Source organism: Ailuropoda melanoleuca, chromosome 18 (genome assembly GCF_002007445.2).
Source record: "Ailuropoda melanoleuca isolate Jingjing chromosome 18, ASM200744v2, whole genome shotgun sequence".
In the NCBI taxonomy this organism is placed as follows: domain Eukaryota; kingdom Metazoa; phylum Chordata; class Mammalia; order Carnivora; family Ursidae; genus Ailuropoda; species Ailuropoda melanoleuca.
The window spans coordinates 16258810-16278148 of record NC_048235.1 but is presented as its reverse complement, the minus strand read 5'-3'; positions in this window follow the sequence as shown (position 1 = coordinate 16278148).

The following is a 19339-nucleotide window of genomic DNA, read 5'->3' as shown; positions in this document are numbered from 1 at the left end:
TCGTTTTAAAAATATGTCTGTCATTTCATATCAGTGTGGAAAAGATAGATTATCCAACAACTGGTTTGGGACAAGTGGGGGTAGCCATCTGGAAAAAAAAATAGACAGAGTTGGATCTCTACCTAACAACTTATACCAATGTGTATTCCAGATGTGTGTATGTGTGTGTACGTGTGTGTTTTCCCCACTCTAGTCATGAATTTATACTCCTATTATTTCCCTTTGTATTGTTTTTTTACCTTATTTATTTATTTATATGATTTTATTTTTGAATGTATTTTTGTTCTAGAATACCCCACATCTATTTCGTAAGACGGAGCATATTTGTTAAATATGTGGTCAGTTATTGTGTCCAAAAACTGAAGCACATCATAAGAGGAGATAATTGGTAACATAGAAATTCAAAATAGACTACTTAGAAAAGGCTTTTTAAAGCACGCTTCAGCGCTTAGACACCACTAAAGAAAAGAATAATAAATTTAAATAGAAATTAAACACTTTTATACAGCAAAGTAAATAAAATAACTTTTTTTTAAATTACAATCTGGGAAAGAGAATTTGGAACACATGTATAAAATACCTAATCATAAATTATAAAGAGGACTTACATGAATACATACTTAAAAATGATAGTTCTTTAAAAAAATAGCTCTTCTTATTACTATATAGCCATTTTAGAAATAACAGATCAATATATATACACTGACATGATATGATATCCATTATATGATATTAAGGGGAAAATACATTTTTGCTCCCACAAATAGTTAAAGTATAAATAATAAAAATTATGTTATATATGTATTTTTTCCTATAAAAAATGAGGTCATGTTATAGATATTGAAAATATATTTGTGTACATGAAGGCCTAGAAAGAGAATGGATTTTGGAGCACCTGGGTGGCTCAGTCAGTTAAGCATCCAACTTGATTTCAGCTCAGGTTTTGATCTTGGAGTGGTGAGATCAAGACCCACATTGGGCTCCACACTGGGCATTGAGCCTGCTTAAGATCCTCTCTGTCTCTCCCCACTGTTCACACGTGCACACACTCTCTTTTTCTAAAAAAGGAAAAAAAAAGTATGGATTTCATGGATATGACACCAAAAGCACAGGCAACAAGAGCAATAATAGACGAATGGGACTACATCAAACTAAAAAGCTTCTGCACTACATAGGAAATAACAGAGTGAAAAGGCAACCATTGGAATAGGAGAAAATATTTACAAACCATATATCAGTATGGGTTAATTTCCAAAATACATAAGGAAGTCCTATAAATCAATAGCAAAAAAAAAAAACCCAAAACCTAATTACTCAATAAAAATTATGGGCTGAAGTCTTGAATAGACATTTGCCTAAAAAAGATACACAAAAGACCAATAGGAATATGGAAAGATGCTTGATGTCACTAATCATCAGGGAAGCAGAGATCAAAATCACAATGACTTATCACCACCCACTTGTCAGGATGGCCATTATATATTTTTTAAAAAAGAAAAAAAAAAGGAAAAGCGTGGGTGAGGACGTGGAAAAATTGGTACCATTGTACACTGTTGGCGGGAACACAAAATGGTGAGGCTGCCATGGAAAATAAGGTAGAGATGTCTCAAAAATTAATAATAGAACTACTACCATAGGATCCAGCAACCCTGATTCTGGGTATTCATCCAAGAGAGTTAAAAATGAAGAGCCGTAAGCAATCAATGTTCACTGCAGCCTTATTCACAAAAGCTAAGATGTGGAAACCACCTAAACGTCCGTCGATACATAAAAGGATAAAGAAAACTGTGGTGTATGTACACAGGGAATATTATCCAACCTTTGAAAAGAAGAAAATCCTGGTTTAGTGACAACATTGGATGAACCATGGGGACATCGTACTCCATGAAATCAGCCAGTCGTGGAAGGACAAATCCTGGATGTTCCAGTTCATGAAGTATCTTATTTTAACACTCAAGGGCACCTGGCTGGCTCAGTCAGTGGCACATGCGACTCTTGCCCACAGAATTCTAAGTTTGAGCGCCACACTGGGTGTGGAGATTACTTAGAAAAAAAATTAAAATCTTAAAAAAAAATAAAAATTGAAAAAATAGACTCAGAATCAGAAAGGAAAATGGTGGTTGCCAAGGGACAGGAAAAGGCAGAAATGGGGAGATGTTACTCAAGGGGCATAAAGTCTCAGTTATGCAAAGTAAAGAAGTTCCAGAGATCTCTTGAACAACAGTGTGCCTACAGTTAACAGTATTATATGGTACACTTAAATTTTTGTCAAGAAGGTAGATCTCATGTTAAGAGTTCTTACCACAATAAAATAAAATTTAAAGGAAAGAAAACATATGGAAAGATACTGCTGCAGTGGAATTGAAGAATTGGAAGGGATCACTTTTACTTATTTTATAAATTTTTGTATAAAAGTATAGTTTCTCTCTCTCTCTCTTTTTTTTTTTTACTCCTTAATGTGTTTTCAACATCTTGGCAGTAAAGAAATTTTGAGGAATAGGGTAGGAGCAAAGAAATGTAAGGTATGACTTGCAGTAAACCAATTAATGAGGTGACTTTCTTCAGGTTGAGGGATAAAAATATCTGAGGATTGGTTGCAGCTGTAATATAATAAAATGTAGTGGCTTTATGATTTCAACATAATTTTCATGTAACTAATAGGTATTAAACCTCTATTTTATATAGACAAAGAGCTCAGTGCTCAGCAAGTGATACAAATATGACTAAAAATTATTTCTCTTCTTTGGGAACAGGAGATATGTGTGCAAAAAAGAAAACTTGCAAAGCATTAAAAGATGTGTGCTTGAAACACACATGGTAGTATTTAAATTTATTAAAATTTTGGCATTTTGCTGGAGGGAATATTTCATTTTTGCCGGAACAATCAGGGAAAACTTCTTGGGAGAAACGGCATTTGATTTAAGCTAAGGGCTTCAGTACCTTTCAAAAGAGGGGAGAGGCACTATGTAGAAGTAAGACAACTCTTGGTGAATTTGGAGAATAAAATACACTGACAGTGGGTCAAAACATGACAATAACAAAGTCTAGATTGTAACTTTTTGTCTCAGCAATATTTTTAAAAAACCAGTTCAGCTTGAAAAGAGCCACTTTTCTGATTCTTTACAGGTAGTGGTTGGTCCTACCAGCAACACCTGGAGGCAGGCTCTGCCAGGGAAGGCACCCAGGTGCGGTAACTTCACGGATCCTTTGAAAAGCGACAACCCAGCCATCAAACCTGGGACTCATGCAGGTGCAGAGTTCGCTTCCAGGGTTTTGACCACAAACAGACACGAATTTAAGGTGAGGTGTTTTTTGTTTGTTTGTTTTTCTCGAAAGCAGACCCTTTCTTGTTCATCCCTTTGCTTTATGAAAAGTTAACCGTTGGAAATGTACTTGCTCTGGGCTTCCTGCTGGGTGGTTTCTGTCCTGTGTCTCTTAAAGAGACCAAAAAAAGAAGCCAAAGAGAAATCGTTCGAATTGGGAGAGGAACAGAAAACTTTTTAAAAGCCGTTCAAATACATATTGACAAATAAGAATAAAAAGACATCGTCTAAAGTGAAGTTGGACTCCAAGAGAGTCTAACTTCTTTCTCCTTTTTAATAAGGATTATGGGACTAGAGATTATTACAGATAATTTGAGCTACCATTGTGAATAGGATTACTATCCATGAAGGATAAAACTAGATTTTTCTTTAATTAAAAAAAAAAGCCGGGGGGGGGGGCTGCGGGGAGTCATGGCACCTGGGTGGCTCAGTCGGTTAAGCATCTGCCTTCAGCTCAGGTCATGATCTCAGGGTCCTGGGATGGAGCCCCACCTCAGGCTCCCTGCTCAGTGGGGAGCCTGCTTCTCCCTCTGCCTCTCTGTCTCTCATGAATAAATAAAATCTTTAAAAATAAAATAAAAAACTTAAAAATGCAAGGGTCACTTGTTTTTGTCCTGCTCCTATCATAGGACACCCTTTATGAGAGGTCTGTCTCTGAATTCTGCAGGAATTACGAACATCTTCCCGTTCCTGGTAGATTATGCAAACATGAACATCCCTTATCAAGCTAATATTTTACAGGTAGGTCACTGACGCTCATGCCTATACCTGTGGATCCCCCCATCCTTTCAATGGGGAAGTCTACTTTCCTCTTAAGAAAATCTTAATGTTTGTTTATAAGACTCTTAATCTCTCATCATAAACCAGTATTTTTATGGGAGAAAAAAAAAGCTAATGAGACTGACAAATACAGAGGGCGCTGGCTCTGTGCCAGGCACCCTTCTCAATCCTTTCATGTGTTCACTTCTTTCCTCCTCCAGCAGCCCTGTGACGCGGTATTCTAGCACCATTTACAGATGAGAAAACACACTGGTTATGAACCTTGCCCTAGATCCACAGAGGGGGCCTGACTTCAGAGTCCATGCTCGTACCCACAGAGCAAGGCTGCCATTTCCACAGGATTGAATGAACTGCAAGTATTAAACTCCAAGTGTTTACAATCGTGACCAAAACACGGTTGCTGATCGCGCAAGGATCCGGTCAAGCCTGGCTTTAGAGGTGGCTAGCCTGAGCATCTCCTAACCTCCCCGCGTATCTAATGGCAGTTGGCTCCGGAGACTGCCAGGTGGCGCTCCTCCCGAGTTTATGTGGTGTTTGCAACGCCCGCTGTTGGGGTCAGAGAGGGCGCTTACTTGGAGGTGTGTGAGTTTATGGTGACATAGCTGCTCACTTATTTTATCTGTCACCACACAAAGTTATTACAGTATTGACTATATTCCCTATGATGGACGGAGACATAGCTTTTTTAAAGAGCTAGTGGGATCTCCTGAGAAGAAACAAAATTGGTGCGGCCTTCACCATCCTAGCCTTTTCTCGGCCTTTGAGGCCCCAACTAAAACCTATGGGGCTAGAGTGCCAATGTAGTTGGAGAGAACTTGAAAGAATATGGGTCCTAGCCATAGGAGTTCATGAACTGTAGGAACTCGTGCCATTTACCAGCCACTGTGTAAGTGTCAGTGGGGGAAATTACCGCATGTGTAAGAAGTAAGAGCTAAATGCCTCTAAGGGGCTGTGACATTTGGGGGTGGGTGGGGAGGCAGGCAACATTGCTGAGATCATGGCTGAGAAAACTAAGGAAAGCTAAAGAAGGACTTTGGGGAGTGTCCGGGTTGGTACACTCCCAAACGGACTGAAGTCTTTGCTGGCGGGGCAACTGGGGACACAAAGCCTATTTTGTGGTCCCAGGATGGGCTAGGATTTACGTTTCACGTGTGCTTCCTTCTAGGTGCCCCCATCATGTCTCCTTTAAATCCTGCCAGTCTTAGAGTTGTAGTTCTCAAACTTAGCTGCGTATGGGCATTACCGGATAAGTAAACACCTGAAGCCATGGCCTCTTCCCAGAGATTCTGATTGAATTGCTAGTGTCCTGATTAGAATACTTAGAATCAGCAGCACCTAGAACTTGTCAGAAATGTCAACTCTTGGGCCCCAACTCAGACCTACTGAATCAGAATCTTTGGGGGTGAGGTCCAGCAATCTGTGCCTTAACAAGATCTCCAGGTGAGTCTGATGTTTGGATTCTAAAGCTTGGAAGCCACAGACGAAGGTGTCACAGTGGCTACAGGTCTCCAGGTAATTCTATGCAACAAAGTTTGAGAACCACAACCTTAACAAAACTACGCTGCACAGATGAGGTTCCAGGACAGCTGCGGAGGAGTCCCCAGTATCCCCAGTATGAATGCAGGTGGTGAAGACCGTCTTAGAGAAGTCCAGAGCAGGGCATTTAAAGTCCCAGACAATTTCTCAACGGGGTAAGAATGGATTAAAAACAGCCGTGAGTGACTGAGAAGATGAAAGCACGTGACTGTGACCTGATGCTGGAGACAAATCCCTGCTCCTGCCAAAGAGTGGATTGGAATGAGTGATTTTTGTTTCCCCTTCTTAATCTTTCTCTGCCCTGTTGGAAAGGACAATGGCTGCCTCCAATCTACCAGGTCTCCTGAAAGAGCCGACTTGTTCTATCTGCTCACACTATTCAAACCACTTGCAATCAAATGTGGACCCAAGTCTTGCTATGCATGTCTCTTAAACTGGAAAGAAAGCCCCCTTTGCACCTGCCTCAAGGTGAACGGTATGTACAAGGTGAGAGATTGGAGGTGTACCCTGCAGCTAGGGATGATGCCCGAGATAAGGAAGTCCTCAGGAGATAGACTTGAAGACTCCTATGTGAACCTCATCTCGAGAAACTGAAGTGGGTGTGTGTGGTAGATGGGAGCTCCTTGGTGAGGTTTGTCCTCTCTGGGGAACCATGAGTCTCACGGCGTTTACCATTGAGAGGCAGCAGGAATCTCCAAGGTAAGATTGTCTATCTCTCAAAATTCCAGACGTTCAGTCTCAATCTTACTACTCTGGGTCTTTAATGTGACATGCATTTAAATTCTTGTCCTATCCCTGACCTGTCAGTCATGAAGGTTTGGGAGCCCCAAAGATGCTTTTGGACTAGTCATTTTCACCCTGTCACTAAGTTTGCTGTAACTTAGTTTTGTATAGTTCTAGCATAACAACCTCTAAGAGGAGTGAATGGTGAAATTTTCTTTTCAGAATGAGGTCCAAGAAATCCTGGCAAGAGAGCACGTCCCTTGGACGAGAAAAAGGAGCAGGTACGTGTACCTAGCCTCTGCTGAACCAGAATGGACACACAGTCATGGAGGAGTCTTCAGTGAGCCCAGGCTACAGCTCCAGCTTTAGGCTGAGGCTCCGCCTTCACTAGAACATCAAACACCAGTTTGCTCCAATGCGAGGACCTGAGTGGTCCTAAAGGCTGACTTCGATGGAATGATCATTGAAGACAGATGAAATTCAAAGTTAAACTAGTTATCAGACATCCCTGGAATTACAGTAGGTCTAGAAATTGACTGTCGGGCTAGAAATTACATGCTCTACAATGCAAAATAAGAGAGTTGGAACGAGAAAATCACAGTGGTTCAAACAGGACTCTGCCAGCATGCGGATGTTTTGCTCCAAGTAAAAACCGCTGAGGGCTCATTGCACAGACACAGGCAAAGGCAGCAAGCTGCCAGTGTGGTCACCTGTCCACTGACATGATGGCCATTCACCTTATACTCTCCGTGGCTCAGTTTAACCAGATGCTCTCTCAGAGATGCTTCCTGGCTTGTTCCCATGTGCATTCTGTCCTTGCCTCCCCACCTCCTCAGCCCTTCCCAAAGCCTGTCGAGTAATGTTAGCCCTTAAAAAAGCTGTTCAGATTTTGTTGTTGTTGCTCATTGTGTATTTTAATCTACCCCATTACTTTTTTTTAAAGATTGTTAATATTTTTATAAGCATCTGGTTCAAGTTGCACAGGGATTGAGCGTCCTGCTGCAACACTTACAAAAGCCCTATTAGTGTATGATTTGGCAGAGTGAGTGTATTTTTTTTTTAGGAAAATATGTCACATAACAAATGCCCGTATATAGAAAACATACATTTTCTTGATGGAGCATTGTATCAAGATCAAGCTAGATTTAAGTGAAAAGGACATTTGAAGGGTCAAGGGAAAAAGTGGTGTAAAATCTATCAGATGACAGGTGCATGTTAAGAGCAGGGAGGGGTGTCTTAGGCTTCAGGCATAGAAAGCTGGAGGGGCTATTGGGTGAGGAACGTAGTCAGCTTGAGAGCGCCGCCAGGGTCTCTAACAAGACCCCAGCAAGTATCCTGGTGTTCATATCTATTTTGCCACTTGAAGCAGGCTGCAGAGGAACTGTTAAAACCCATCCTAGGTGCATTTTTATTTATTTTTAACAGTTATGATGTGATCTCTGGTTCCTAGGTGGCCCTGATGGAGCCCTCTGGGTATCTGTAGCCTCCACACTCATACCCAACTGAAGTGCCCAGCCCAGCGTAACTTCATTTAATCAAGAAGCTAAGTATTCCCTATTGGGTTAGCAGCTTTTTAACCAAAGAAAAAACTATAACCAGACTCTTAAGATTTTTTATTGGACATGTGAAATCTCCGTGTTCTTCATAATATGCAGGAGAATGTGGCAGTAGCCACGTAATTCCAGTTACAGCCTACAGCTGAGTCACTAGGTTTGGATTCTAAGTAGAGATCTAAATATATGCAAAGAACTGTAATATTTACCAACTTCAGGTTCACTATTTTTATAAGCTTAACTTACCGCCTTGGGACGCTTTAGGTCAGACCTCTGCAGTAGTAAAAGATTCGGCCTAGATTCAGTTGATACCTATAGCCCGACTTACGTGAAATGGTTTCGCCCTACAAATGGGACCAAGCACAAGGCCTTTTGTGTGGTAAAGCTTGCTAGAATTATAGAACAAGACTAAACTAAAATGTAGACATTCTTGAATTTGGAAGTTTGGTTTGTTCAAAACCGAACAGTCTAAGCGCCTCGGAGACACACTCTACCCCCAGTTTGTATTCTACGGCAAAGCCCGTGTGGAAAACCCATAGGCAATGCCATGTGAGAGTCTAATAAAAGGGTTTGGAAGATGGAGACCAAGCACATCTAGATGATAGGAGGGAAAAAACAATGTGTTTGTTCTGCACTTGATAATAGCCTTCCCTTCAAACCACCAATCACTTTAAAGAATATATCAAACTTTTGCTTAACTGTTTGCCCAATAACAAGTACCTTAAAATGAGTCCAAGAGATGAATGGAGGCTACAGCAGCGGGGTACAGGGAATCCTGGCTTTCCTGCACCTCCCCTAGTTCCTACCTTCTTAGCTTCAGCTTCCTTGGGGCAGCGCTCCCAGACTTTCTTGGGTAACCAAATTCCTCCTCTCCCATAGAACCCTCCTGCTACCTTCCTTCATGACCTTCGTGTTGCAGGTTTTGTTTTTTTTTAAATTATCTATCTCTTGTATTAGACTATAATTTCCTTATGTCAATGTTTTTTCAAACTCTTGTCCACGACACACTGGAAGAAAGGCTTTTGATGTGAGTGCTTCATGAGCTGTGTGTCCCCACTTAACTTTGCCTGGAGAAGGTACTCAGAGTCATTATTTGTTAATTGTGGTAATGATTCAATAAACTGATAGCAATGTACAGACTAAACAAATTGACCTATGACAGTAAGAAAATGTTTGTTTTCTTACACCATTGCATTGTAACAGTTCCGTGTGTACGGAAGCAGATAATTAAATAGTTGGATTTTAAAAAATGGCTGGATGAGAAGTTCAGCTTTCATCTGTATGTTTCAATTCCTTTTAAGACTCCCTTTGAAGGATTTCACTTCTTAAACTAGAAAACCATTGCTAAGAATATGTGCTTGTTACTAGTCCTAAAATTGAAACATGCGCTAACTTCAACCAGCATGGAATTTCACAGTTCACTAACAGTCTGACAACAAACCTATTTATAAATGGGTGAGAAGTTAAAGCTGTTACAAAAAAGTTACAAGAATCTTAACGTCTGTAGGAGACTTCTCTATAAGAGACAGTTCTGCAGAATCTAGTCAGAGGAAAAGGCTGCTGAAACCAATAGCAATTCACTCATTTTACTGCACGTTTGGACATTCAAGCAACTAAGGTGAACAGATAAAGTAGGGCAAATCCTTAGAAAATAAGAAATTATGTCCTCTGACCTTTTGGTTCAGGGAGAGGGAGGTTGCTTCCCCCTCTAGGGGAAGTAGAAATTTTATTGGTCATGAAAAAAATCCCACCCGAGAATTCTTTTTCCAGGTTAAAGTCTGTGTCAAAGCTATTCCAGGTTTGTTTTTGAGGCTCTCATTATGATCTAACGGAACCTTGTTAAAACAGAATTCTTAACGTGTTGTCCATGTCCAACATGAGCTGAAGTTGCTTGAAAAATCCATTTCTTTCTTTTTTTTTTTAAATAATTTTTTATTATGTTACGTTAGTCACCACACACTACATCGTTAGTTCTTGATGTAGGGTTCCACGATTCATTGTTTGCGTATAACACCCAGTGCTCCATGCGGTATGTGCCCTCCTTGATACCCATCCATTTCTAACCCTATTTCTCCTCTCGGGCACCAAGTGGCAGTTCACCAGTGTCTGTATTAGTCTTGTACTGCTGTGTAACAAATTACCGCAAATGAAACAGTTTGAAAACCCCCATTTATAAGCTCATTATTCTGTAAGTCAGAAATCCGGCATGTCACGGCTGGGTTCTCTGCTCAGGATCTCACCAGGCTGAAATTACAGTGTTGGCAGGGATGTGCTCTCACCTGAAGTTCAAGATCTTGTTCCAAACGTATTTAGATGGTGGCCAGAATTGAGCTCTTTGCTTTGTAGGACTGAGGACCTATCTTCTCAGGTGAGGATGTCTCTCAGTTCCTAGAGGCCATTCCCAGATCAATGCCACAGGTGCTCCATCCATCTCCTAAGCCACCCATCCCTCACGTAGACTGTTTCTCTCCACCAAGAGCCCAGCTCTCTTTAGGGGCTCACTTGATTAATTCACACCCGTTTAGCGTAAGCTCCTTCTCAAGGTCTGCTGATTTGGGGCCTCAATGACATGTGCAAAAATCCCTTCATGTCAGCACCCAGCTTTGGTTTGAAAAATTGGAAGAAGATGTGGGAGGAGTAGGTGAGAATGTTAGGAGCCTAGTCAGAGTTCTGCCTACCACAGTGTCCATTTTGTATTTTGTTTCAGGCAGGATTTATTGAGGGAGGCCAGTGAGAGAAGGTAATTAGGAAACACAGTAACTCCATCTTTGTTCACAGACACCATTTTAAGATTATTAACTTTCCCAAGGTGGCTTTGAGTCTTGACCACAAAGACAGAATGGATGCAGATGTTCAGGTGAGGTGCAGCAATGGTGAAATTGAGCCATCTTAACAAGGACATAGGTAGCTCTATCATTTTACTGTCTCCAAGTTTGGAGCAATCAATAAAGACCAAGGCTTATCCACATAGGACTAAGATCCAAAGGAACTGTTCTGACACATAGAGCCTAGATATAAATACTCTTTTCCTTTCCTACCTTCTCTTTCTAGGAACTGCCAGTTTTGAGAGAATTGTTTGGGTTTGTCACTTACCAATATATTTTCATCTTTTTTGGTTCTTAAAGCCAAGTGGTTTAGAAAGCACAGATAGTCTGAGTTCTTTACCACTCTTCTTTGCCTAAGCTCCTTCCTAGCATCTCTCCCAGGCAAAGACAAATACTAAAGCCCTATATCATGCCTCTGGAGCTGACTGTTCATACCAGAGGAAAACAATTCTTCATCTGAGCCCCGAAATGCTGGGCATAAATGGCAGTTTTCACATATAATTTCTTGTAGTTCTTACATAAAGGTCTTTCCCCCCTAGCTTCTACCTTCCCTCCCTAGCTTCATCTTCTACCCCCCAGCACTTCCCCTAAAAGAAAACAAAAATAAAAATAACAAGAACGATCACTGTATGTCCCATATCAAGCCATTTGTGTTGGGTCTTCCAGACCTTAACTCTGGGACAATCAATTAGAGGAACCCTCAGGTATTGATGAAGGATAGTTGGAAGGCAGGCAGGGAGGGACAACGGTGCCCCCACCCCGCTCTAAGAGGAAAACCCCCTTAAAAGGATTTTACACTGCCCTGGAAGGAGCCCTCCACCCTTTCCAACATGATGGATAGACGACAAAAACCTGATTGGATGACAGGCTGGATGGTTAATCAGATTAAAACAGCCCACCAACAAGCCCATAAAAACCACTAGACTTAGAAACTCCGTGACAACCCTCTCCAGTGCCCTCTCTTTTCAGGAGGTTTGTACCATGGCTCGATAAACTTTTTATCACTCAATAAACTTTGTTTTGTTTCCCACCACTTTTTGTTTGGTCTACCTCTTCATTCTTTGAAGTGGCATGACCAAGAACCGTGGGCACTAAAGAAGAAATCCTGTATCACTGAGTACCAGTAAAAACTAATGGCAGGTTAAATAAGATAGAAGTTCTTTTACTCATCTACTATCTGGAAAGGTAGTATGGATTGAAGGACCTAGACTCCTCTATTTCTTATTTCTCTGACATGTATAGCTTTCCCCTATAGAATAGTTGACTCAAGATAGCTGCTGGAGCTCCCGTTATTATGGTCACATGGGAACCAGGCTCTGGTCAAGTCTATTTAAAAGGTTGCCTTTTGCTCAAAGCCAATCCGTTCTAGCATTTGATGTCAGTCTTTTAACAAGTACACTTCCAGGTCCTGAAAGATGTCCTAGTTCTCAGATGACTTTAGAATGTGGAACAGGCTTTTCGAGTCCTTGTTTTCCATGAGGGCTCAAGGCTGCATAATGTGTAGCGATAACTGCAGGCACATCTTCGTATCTTGATGATGGAGATATGATTGAAAAAATTATTTCCTTCCCGAGTAGGGACATGATAGAGACCAGTGGTCTTGAAATTCTAGGATAAGCATCTCATTAATAAAAAGAATATGTGCTTCAGTATAAATTAGTTACTACTCTAATGTGTATTAAGAGAAATTAAAGGGACATAAAAATGCTCTATTCCGCATTTCCCTGTAACTCCTCTGTGTCCCCTCTGTGTTCTCAGCGGCATGCTCCCTTTGTAGGAAAGCGATACTCTTGATTCAAGGAAGCAAACGATCCTGCAGAGAGAAATTTCTAGTTACCACCTTGCTCCTGGGTTTCACACAACTTCTCATAATGCTCCATAATGCTCCCATGTAAACAAAAGATGGTCACGATGATTCTCATTTTGCAGATGACGTTCGATATTCAGTGGCTTGCCGAAGGTCACGGCAGGTAAGTGGCAGAGCTGGAACCAAAATCTGCGTTAGCCTTACTTCATCAGTTAGACATGACACGCTTCTCGATGTGTGGCCTTTAGCTAAAAGTCTGACCTTCATTTGCTCGGGGTCCTAACTGACCTCAGCTACAGCCAGCCCATTTGTTCTGTTGAAGATACTCTGTGGTTACAACAGAGAGGGCTGGTCCCTGTGTTGGGTTAGATGAGGTAAAGGTGACCTCTTCATCCTGGTAGGAGGATTAGCTTCCTTTCCAAGAGTAAAAACTGATAGGTTGGATTTAGAGAAGCATTGATCTACAACAGAAAGGCAACTGTGCGGTCACAGCAGTCTGTATGAATGTTTATTCTTAAATAGTGCTTTGAGGAGGTAGCTGGCCGTAGACTTCTTGTGGACCTTTTGGGAGTTGGGGAGAGCAGGCCAATGGGTGCTAAGCCCTTGCTGCTGATAGAACCGCCTTGGAAAAGAAGCCAGAGAGCAGCAAGCTCTTCCCGAAGAGTAACAGCAAGGTCGCTGATCCTGAGCCAGGTCCCCACTCCTTTCTCAAATGGGATGAGGTGGGTCTACTGCAGCAGAATGAGCCCAGAAGTAACAACTAATACCTTGTTTGGCACCAGCCACATATGTCCTCCCCAGAAGCTGAGCAAATGATACCTCGGGGCCTGTGGTGAGAGGACCAGTGGCTGACAAATATGATAGGATTGCTCATGAAATAAGCTACCAGGACCATGACTCAATCATCTGGTTCTCTGACAATGGGGGAAAATTTTTTTTTTAATCAAGAGCATGCCTATGTAAAAAGTTAACACTTCACATGATCCGTGCGCTCTATGATGTTACTCTAGGCCTATAAAAGAATCTTGTGATAAACCGCAATACAAACTTGAGGCATGTTCTCTTTTAAACTGGCAAAGTACTGGATTAATGCTTAATAAAGGTAATAAAGTATCATGAAATTTGGCATCACACAGTCTGTGATTCAAACCCTAGATCTGTAATTTTCTGTTACTGAGTACTTTGGGTCCATTACTTAACCTCTAAATCATCAGCTTTATCAGCTGTAAAATGTATTCTGATACCACCTGTCTCACAGGACTGTGCGATATATAAACATATAAAAATTGCTTAGCACACTATATAATAAAATTACTAGAATTATTTTAAGTTAAAATATTTAATCCTCTAGAATTAATAATTTACCAATTGCTTAAAATCTAGGGTAGGCTTTAAGAGACTACTGTACTAGACATGAGAATTTTGCTTGATGTTTTACTTTTTGATACAAAGATTGTGAAGGGTTCCTGTCAAAATGAAATCTTATGAAGTATGAAGCTTGGGGATCAGGAGAATAAATGAGAGTAATTGATAAAATCTTCACAGAGGTTGGCTGCATCAAGGCTTAGAAAGGATTGGGGAGGGGAAAAAATGAGTAGAAAAGGAGGTTGTTCTGGATAAGGAGAGGGCATGCAAAAATGAGTGTGGTCTCTCTGAAGGAGCCTGGGAAATCGGATTTAGAAGAGGGAGTGAGTAGGAGTGTTAAGATAAAGGAAAAAGATGTACTTAAAATTCTATAGGGTGGAGCCAGGTTTTGGAAAATCAGCAAGTGTGGAATTTCTCATTGTCTTGTCAGCAGTTAAAAAAAAATAAATCACTGTAGGTTGATCAGCAGGGGATTGACTGAAGTAGTGAAAATCTTCCAGAGCCAGAATTGCCAAACTTGGGACGTTGTGCGGATATCCTCTCCGCTAAGGCCAGCGATAAACTATGAATTGGACTGTCCCCCGGACTCCCATCTGTGACACACTCCTCAAGCTGTTCTTTCCACTCTTGACTTTACTACCCACAACTAACGCCATGATCACTGCCTTTCAGCAAACGCTGAAAACTAACAGTGAACTCAGGTATTATTCTCCAATGAAAATACTTAATGATAATGATTTAAGATTAAGTGGTATGGCTAAGCTCTGGCTAAGCTCCGAGGGAGCCTTCCCTACCCCGTGGGCCTAAGGCGTCTCAGGGCTTCTCTGTCCTGCAGGTGAGCGACCGCAGTGCTGGGGGGAGAGGGTGGCGCCCAGTTCAGTCGGGCTGCTGTTCTGCCTCTGGGTTCTAGTGTTCTAGCCCCGGCTGTTTGTGTAACTGGGGTCGCAGGAAACCTCGGCTCAATGTGGATGCTTCATGTGGATTCATTTATGGAAGCTTCGATTTATGTGTGTTCTGAGTATTTAGATGAGAATGTTACTAGGAGGAAGTATTTATAATGCATAATCATTTTCTTGTAGTGAATTGTTTCAAGTCAACACTTGTTAAATTTTTTTTTACACTACAGAATTTATGCAATGGTTTATCAGTACAGGAATTAATTAAAACTTTGAATCTTCAAAAAAAATGGCTAAGGAGAAAACACAATGAGATTCTGGGGTACTGGCTTGCAGAGGATTTCTTCCTGTGAGTATATACATATATATTCTATATAGAACTATATATATAGTTTATTTAAAAAGAATAATAAGGGGCTACTATGTAGTAGGCACCCTTTAAGACCTCGGAGACAGAACAAAACAATGACCCACCCAAAGAGAGGAAACCTCCTGACCAAGGTCCTGGCTATTCAGCACTTTCTGGAAGCTCATTGAAATGTAAATTAAGACCCCACCCAGATCTATCAAATCGGACTGCAGGTGGGGCTCAGAAGTCTGACTCCACAACTCCAATGACGCTGGTCCTTGCTGAATGTGATAACCACTGTCCTAGATTCATTCTATGGATGGAATTTGAGATCCCACAGGTTTTCTACCTGATGATGGGAGTGGAGGACCCGCGAGCCGCTGAACAGACAAAAGGCCCTTCAGTCACCACTGTTCTGGCTTCTTCCCTGAAGGGAAATACTGAGGATTACAAAGAAAGGTGAGCTTTCTCTGAAGACCATTTCCTTAGTCATGGTTTTCTTTATAAATATCTAGATTGATCCAGTGTTTATGGAAGCTTTAATGTAGATGTGGAATGTAACCATATAAAAAAATAAATGGGAACGCCAGGTCAGAGAAAAAAATGAAATTACGAAAAATCCAACTTTCCTTTCTCTTGTTTTCTGTACAAATATCTAATCTGTCTTCTCACTGTCTTCTGATTTCTAATCTTTACTGATTTGATTTAAACATTTCTTAAAAACATTTACTGAACATCTAGCATGTCAAGTGCAGATACATTTAAGGAACTCTATAGTTTCTTGCGGAGAGTGACCAAAAAATGGGTTCGTTCATACTTAAAATTAGACACGAAGAAAATGAGAGGCTATGAATGGTGGGAGGGTATTTCCAATTAGGTATTTCTAAAAGGGCCTCTCTGAAGTGACATTTGAGCTGAGAACTGAAGGGAAGAAAAAAGGAGCTAGAATTGCAAAAATATGAGAGAAAAGCATTGCCAAGTTCAAGAGCGCAGATGAATTTATCATCATAACTGGAATGGACGACGGTTGGGGGAAGCTAGAGGTGAGATTATATGTAGGCAGGAAGACCATAGAGAACTTGGTTAGCCATTTCGATTATATCCTAAGTGCAATGGAAAGTTGTTAGAAATCTTGATTTAGGTTTAGAATAGTACTCTGGTTGAGCTGAGGAGATGGGAGGTGCGAGTGGGGGCAGGGCTGAATTTAAACTAGTTGAGATGTTCTAAATGAACGAATTTTAAACTGAGCTGGGGAATGGAAAGTATTTGTTGAAATCCTGGGTAGTGTTTTAGATATGCTAATATGGGGTGCTTATTAGCCATTTAGTTGCAAATGAGTTGGAAGTATTGTATTAAGGTAGGAGATTAAATTGGAGAGTGGTACTTAAGGTTTTGGATATGTGATTATCTGGGGAAGCATTGGAACTAGAATAAGGGATTAGAATTGACCCTTGAAGCACCCCAAAATTTAGAGGCTCAAGAGGATATGAGCTCATAAAAGGATGCTGAGAAGCAGACCAGTAAAATAAGAGGGATATCAGATCTATGATCTTGATAGCAAAAAGAAGAAAACATTCTAAGGCAAGGGTCTTGGTCATCTTGGTTAACTGCTACTGGCAAGTAAAATAAAGCCAGGAGTGGCTGCAGGATTATAAACGTGTTCTTTTGGCAATTTATCAGTCTTTTCAGTTGAGCAGTCTAGGCCATGTTGGGGAAGTGAAACAAGGGAAACAATAAGGAGGTTTGAAGAGCCCAAGCAGCAAAAGAGAAATTGGAGCGAATTCAAAATGGGTGGCAAGTTGAGAGAAAATATTTGTAATTTATGCATTAACAAGGGAGCAATCTTTTCAGCATATAAATACCCCTTGAAGTTAAGGAAAAAGACCACAAAAACCTAGTAAAAGAAAACAGGTAAAAGGCTAAAACATATGTTCACAGGAAAAGAAATGAAAGTGGCTCATTAGCATATGAAAATAAAATGTAGGGGCTCCTGGGTGGCATGGTCAGTTAAGCAACCCACACTGGATTTTGGCTCAGGTCATGCACGATCTCAGGGTCGTGAGATCGAGCCCCACATTGGAAAGTGTGGCATCTACTTGAGATTCTCTCTCTCTTTCCCTCTGCCGCTTCCCCCTGCTGCTCGAACTCACACACACACACTCTTAAATCTTCCAAAAAATGTAAACTGAAAATATATAAAGATAGCATTTCTCACCTACCAAGTGGGCAGAAAGTTTGACACCCTTTCTCATATGTTGCTTGGATTGCAAAATCATGCAACCTTTCTGTGGTTGGGAATCCAGCAAAATGTACCACAATTATAGGTACGTTTTTATCAGGAATCCCATTTCTAAGGAATGTGCCTTCTAACACCAGGGTTCGGAACTTGGTCTCAGGACTGCTTTGCACTCCCGTCATTGATGAAGACCCCAAAAAGCATTTTGTGTGTCCTATTTGTAGTCACTATATTAGAAATTAAAACTGAGTTTAAAAAAAATTAACTTATTAAAAGTAAACATAAGATTTTTTTTTTCTAATGTTTTTTTATTATATTATGTTAGTCACCATACAGTACATCCCTGGTTTCTGATGTAAAGTTCGATGATTCATTAGTTGCGTATAACACCCAGTGCTCCATGCAATTTGTGCCCTCCTTACTACCTCACCAGTCTATCCCATTCCCCCACCCCCCTCCCTCTGAAGCCCTCAGTTTGTTTCTCATAGTCCATAGTCTCTCATGTTTCATTCCCCCTCTGATTACCCCCCTTCTTTATCCCTTTCTTCCCCTACCGATCATCCTAGTTCTTGTGTTCCATAGATGAGAGAAATCATATGATAATTGTCTTTCTGCTTGACTTATTTCACTTAGCATTATCTCCTCCAGTGCCGTCCATGTTGCAGCAAATGTTGAGAATTCGTTCTTTCTGATAGCTGAGTAATATTCCATTGTATATATGGACCACAGCTTCTTAATCCAGTCATCTGTTGAAGGGCATCTCGGCTCCTTCCATGATTTGGCTATTGTGGACAATGCAGCTATGAACATTGGGGTGCATATGGCCCTTCTCTTTACTACGTCTGTATCTTTGGGGTAAACACCCAGTAGTGCAATGGCTGGGTCATAGGGTAGCTCAATTTTTAACTTTTTAAGGGACCTCCACACTGTTTTCCAGAGTGGCTGTACCAACTTGCATTCCCACCAACAATGTAGGAGGGATCCCCTTTCTCCACATCCTCTCCAGCAATTGTTGTTTCTTGCCTTGTCAATTTATGCCATTCTAACTGGCGTAAGGTGGTATCTTAGTGTGGTTTTAATTTGATTTTCCCTGAAGGCTAATGATTTTGAACATTTTTTCATGTGTCTGTTAGCCATTTGTATGTCGTCATTGGAAAAGTGTCTGTTCATATCTTCTGCCCATTTTATGATTTTTATTAGGAATCCTCTCTGAGCAGTTACTGAAAAGAATGGCATGGTTTTTCAATTTTGCAAATCTCTTTAATTCTGGTTCATCAGAAAACTATTACCTATTATATCTGCTCCAGCATTCCATCTATTGCAATGCTGTTTTACTTGAAATATATGAAGAACATCTGTCCTCACACCAGTACATTGTTGGGAAAGGAGAGCACATTCTAATAGCTTTTTTCAGATAATTGTGACTTTTCTTCTCAAAATCACCAATGATGTTTTCTGTTATATTACAATTCATTGGTCTATCTTACAGTTTGCATCCACATTTTACCTTTGCATAATCTTATAACATCATGCATTGGTCTTTCAGAAAATACTGGTTCACTGAGTGTTCAGATTTTCCAAATGTTGATGTATTTCAGTATACAATATCCAAGTCACATTTGTTAATATCACCACCAATTTTATCAGAAAAAAAACCTGTCAAAGTCTTGGGAAGCTGTCAGGCTTACAGTAGAGGATACAAGTTTTCCAAAGCCAGAATTTTATCATTGACAACTAAGACACTCAGTTGGTTTCCTTGAAATGACAGGGTCACTCTATTAGTGTTTGAGAAAATATCTTCCAAATTGATACATCTGAATAACCACATTTGACTCATTTGTTCTTTCAACAAAAAATGTGCTATGAAAAAACATGGCTAGTAGTGCTTGTAACTCGGTTATAGAAAGTGTTTTTTCTTGAGACAATCACTGTATTCCCATATGCAG